The sequence below is a fragment of the Schistocerca piceifrons genome, unplaced genomic scaffold, assembly GCF_021461385.2.
Source record: "Schistocerca piceifrons isolate TAMUIC-IGC-003096 unplaced genomic scaffold, iqSchPice1.1 HiC_scaffold_961, whole genome shotgun sequence".
Classification (NCBI taxonomy): domain Eukaryota; kingdom Metazoa; phylum Arthropoda; class Insecta; order Orthoptera; family Acrididae; genus Schistocerca; species Schistocerca piceifrons.
This window is the reverse complement of record NW_025729236.1, coordinates 497501-502500: the sequence shown is the minus strand read 5'-3', so window position 1 is coordinate 502500 and position 5000 is coordinate 497501. Positions and strand designations below refer to the sequence as shown.

At 53.3% G+C, this 5000-nt stretch overlaps 1 non-coding gene across 1 annotated transcript in view; it reads left to right on the top strand.

The window, feature by feature from the left end:
* The first annotated feature begins 3459 nt into the window (after positions 1-3459).
* The window catches only part of LOC124774139, a 1909-nt gene continuing 368 nt past the window's right edge, over positions 3460-5000 (top strand). Inside the window, exon 1 of the ribosomal RNA XR_007015133.1 lies at positions 3460-5000. This exon is cut by the window's right edge and continues 368 nt beyond it. This is a non-coding gene — a ribosomal RNA (small subunit ribosomal RNA).

Here is a 5000-nt window from a genome sequence, read left to right as displayed (position 1 = left end):
GCGTTGCTCACTGTACGGCGTCCGATACCGAGCCATCAGCATGTCGGTCCCCATGCGCGTTGCACTCGCACTCGCACTCGCACTCGCACTCGCAGTCGCAAAAACGTGGCGCAAATATATTACGCGGAAGAGTTATAACAGACCGAGCCCCACTGCATGGGGGGAGTCTTTGTCACTAATGTACACAGATGGAACATTTTGGACTGGAACCAGATTACCCGTACACACGGCGCTGATTAGTAATCAATGCAGAGCCATCAAACTACAGAAAATATATACAACTGTCCGTATACATGCTGAAAGAGTCTGCCCACAATGGGAACCACACGTCAGCCAGACACTCTGATCACGCACCACTCTCTGCTTCTAACAGGCGCACATACAATACGTAAGCACCAGCATGGAACAACATCCAGTGCATCCTCTCCGCCACATTACACAATCCACACTATCACAACCAGACCAGGAGGTCCATGCGGAAAATAGAATATCCCACCCTTTCGACATCCACCATTGCGCAGATAAGGCACCAACACCCACACATGTCCTATACAACGGTGCACCCAACATCACAATAGTACCTCCTGTCACAGCGCACAAACAATGACATGACTCAAAGACACAGGTGTGACACAAGCATAGAATTGGAGCGCCGCCTCTAATAAGCCAAAGGTGCATCCTGACGTGACAAATCTGATCATGTCACAAGCATTCACTTACTATAATCACTATCAACGAACCTGCCGCCCCCGCCCCCCCCCCCCCTACACCTTTCCTTACAACAACGTGTAACCGAACCTAACCTATGTTGTACCTTAACCTAACCTATGTTGTACCTTAACCTAACCTATGTTGTACCTTAACCTAACCTATGTTGTACCTTAACCTAACCTATGTTGTACCTTAACCTAACCTATGTTGTACCTTAACCTAACCTATGTTGTACCTTAACCTAACCTATGTTGTACCTTAACCTAACCTATGTTGTACCTTAACCTAACCTATGTTGTACCTTAACCTCACCTATGTTGTACCTTAACCTAACCTATGTTGTACCTTAACCTAACCTATGTTGTACCTTAACCTAACCTATGTTGTACCTTAACCTAACCTATGTTGTGTCTTAACCTAACCTATGTTGTACCTTAACCTAACCCATGTTGTACCTTAACCTAACCCATGTTGTACCTTAACCTAACCCATGTTGTGCCTTAACCTAACCCATGTTGTGCCTTAACCTAACCCATGTTGTGCCTTAACCTAACCCATGTTGTGCCTTAACCTAACCCATGTTGTGCCTTAACCTAACCCATGTTGTGCCTTAACCTAACCCATGTTGTGCCTTAACCTAACCCATGTTGTGCCTTAACCTAACCCATGTTGTGCCTTAACCTAACCCATGTTGTGCCTTAACCTAACCCATGTTGTGCCTTAACCTAACCCATGTTGTGCCTTAACCTAACCCATGTTGTGCCTTAACCTAACCCATGTTGTGCCTTAACGTAACCCACGTTGTCCGCTAACGTAACCCACGTTGTCCGCTAACGTAACCCACGTTGTCCGCTAACGTAACCCACGTTGTCCGCTAACGTAACCCACGTTGTCCGCTAACGTAACCCACGTTGTCCGCTAACGTAACCCACGTTGTCGCCTAAACCTGCTCTGTAATTGTTATACGACTCGTTCAATTAGTGTAGTGTTGCCCACCCGCAACCCTCGCAATATAGTTCGCTACTCGCACTGCCCGCTCCCCTGTGTATCGCTTCATGTTAAACACCTTGCAAGTCTTGCTGACTTTCCACATGCTCCTGCTGTACACTGTAATGTGGATGGCAGCAGGACGTACATGCCGCGCCCCCCCCCCCCCCACACCTCCCCACGTCCCCACCTTGCCCCCTGCCTTCGCAAGCTGGTTGGTGAGAAGTTTGCATGTTCAATGCCCTTCGCATGCGACGTACTCAGGCTACGTTGTGGTGCGGCCTGTGTCAACTGTCCGCTGATGTCGTACGCGTAAACCACAATCTGTACTGCACATTCGTCCTTATGTACTGAATGATACATCGTGGCACATGTGTGACCGTACAACGACTGCGCCCAAAAACGGCGGACCATACAGTGCAAATATTGTGCACGCAGCTACGTGTCGTCTCCCTATGACAGCTGGATTGCAGTGTGGTACGCCATAGAGACGTGTGGGAGGAACGGACGCCGTGGATGGCGATCAGCATGAGCTGTCTGTTGATGTATTCGGACCTAGTCGTCTCTCCTCACACACCGTGATAGCATGGTGCACCGCGTTCCATATCTGCGACATGCTACAGAGGCCGGTTGACAGTCGTTCGAGCAATGGACATCGCATACGTACGGGGGCCACCTTCCACGTATTGTCTAGGCGTGCACATTTTGTTGCGTGTATGTGGGCAGACGTAGTGTGGTGTGACACCTGACACAGGCATGCAATAATCGTGGAAGTTGCAAATGGCGATGGACGCATACGTTTTCTGGTGAAGTTACGCAAATGAACAAATGGTAACCCGTTGTGGTGCGGTTGTTCTCGCTAGGGGTGAATCGGTGATGGCGACGGTAGGTTGAGGTACTAACCGGTTGTTCCAGCGATACCCACCATGCCGACGAAACTGAACGGCATCTGGGTGTGAAGCGATACGCGGCGGTGGCTGGGTGGGACCGTCCCCGGCCGGTGAGGGGGCGCCTCCCGGCGTGCTGGCCGCGCGGTGCGTGGGCGCACGCGCTACAGCCGGCTGGTGGGGGCGGCCAGTGGCAGGCGCGCCGGCCGACGGACGCGGCAGGCGTCGCAGCTGCGCGCCGGCGCACCCTGCGCGCGGCGCCGTGCGGCCAAAGTAGGTCCTCGCGGGCCCGGTGCGAAGCGCGGTGGACATCTTCAGTGTGCTGGTCCGATTGAGGACTGTGTGCGTTGAGGATGCGCCGCCGCCCGGCGCTCGGCGCCGCGACGCCGTCTGCTGCTCGGTCGCCCCAGCGGTTCTCGCTGGTGGTTTGTATCGCAGCTGTGCGGATGTGTTGGCGCGTGCGCTGTGCTGGGAGAGTTCGCTTCGGCACCCAAGTGGGGCTTTTGTCCTTCTGTGGCGCTGGCGTTGGAGCTGCCGGTCACCGTAGGTGGCGCGTGTTGTCTCCCGCCGGCAATGCCACGACAGCACGCTCCCGGGCCTCTGTCGGCAGCGGCAAGCTCAGTTGGGAGCACGGGTGGTCGCACCGAAAGCGTCTACTCGCCTAACTCCGGGCGATTGCGCCTCTCTCGAACCCGACCAAGTACTTGGGACGGCGCTGCGCGCCGCCGGGACCTGAGAGGGTTTCGAGGTGTATTGTGCAGGGGAGCTCAGCCTCCTCCTGTTTGCAGAATGATTGAGCGGACGCTTGCGTGTTCGCGCGGGCCCCCGGGACACACTCCCGGGCGGCCGGCTGCTCAGCTCTAGTTGACGCAGCTCCCTGGTTGATCCTGCCAGTAGTCATATGCTTGTCTCAAAGATTAAGCCATGCATGTCTCAGTACAAGCCGCATTAAGGTGAAACCGCGAATGGCTCATTAAATCAGTTATGGTTCCTTAGATCGTACCCACGTTACTTGGATAACTGTGGTAATTCTAGAGCTAATACATGCAAACAGAGTCCCGACCAGAGATGGAAGGGACGCTTTTATTAGATCAAAACCAATCGGTCGGCTCGTCCGGTCCGTTTGCCTTGGTGACTCTGAATAACTTTGGGCTGATCGCACGGTCCTCGTACCGGCGACGCATCTTTCAAATGTCTGCCTTATCAACTGTCGATGGTAGGTTCTGCGCCTACCATGGTTGTAACGGGTAACGGGGAATCAGGGTTCGATTCCGGAGAGGGAGCCTGAGAAACGGCTACCACATCCAAGGAAGGCAGCAGGCGCGCAAATTACCCACTCCCGGCACGGGGAGGTAGTGACGAAAAATAACGATACGGGACTCATCCGAGGCCCCGTAATCGGAATGAGTACACTTTAAATCCTTTAACGAGTATCTATTGGAGGGCAAGTCTGGTGCCAGCAGCCGCGGTAATTCCAGCTCCAATAGCGTATATTAAAGTTGTTGCGGTTAAAAAGCTCGTAGTTGGATTTGTGTCCCACGCTGTTGGTTCACCGCCCGTCGGTGTTTAACTGGCATGTATCGTGGGACGTCCTGCCGGTGGGGCGAGCCGAAGGCGTGCGACCGCCTCGTGCGTGCTCGTGCGTCCCGAGGCGGACCCCGTTGAAATCCTACCAGGGTGCTCTTTATTGAGTGTCTCGGTGGGCCGGCACGTTTACTTTGAACAAATTAGAGTGCTTAAAGCAGGCAAGCCCGCCTGAATACTGTGTGCATGGAATAATGGAATAGGACCTCGGTTCTATTTTGTTGGTTTTCGGAACCCGAGGTAATGATTAATAGGGACAGGCGGGGGCATTCGTATTGCGACGTTAGAGGTGAAATTCTTGGATCGTCGCAAGACGAACAGAAGCGAAAGCATTTGCCAAGTATGTTTTCATTAATCAAGAACGAAAGTTAGAGGTTCGAAGGCGATCAGATACCGCCCTAGTTCTAACCATAAACGATGCCAGCCAGCGATCCGCCGCAGTTCCTCCGATGACTCGGCGGGCAGCCTCCGGGAAACCAAAGCTTTTGGGTTCCGGGGGAAGTATGGTTGCAAAGCTGAAACTTAAAGGAATTGACGGAAGGGCACCACCAGGAGTGGAGCCTGCGGCTTAATTTGACTCAACACGGGAAACCTCACCAGGCCCGGACACCGGAAGGATTGACAGATTGATAGCTCTTTCTTGATTCGGTGGGTGGTGGTGCATGGCCGTTCTTAGTTGGTGGAGCGATTTGTCTGGTTAATTCCGATAACGAACGAGACTCTAGCCTGCTAACTAGTCGCGTGACATCCTTCGTGCTGTCAGCGATTACTTTTCTTCTTAGAGGGACAGGCGGCTTCTAGCCGCACGAGATTGAGCAATAACAGGTCTGT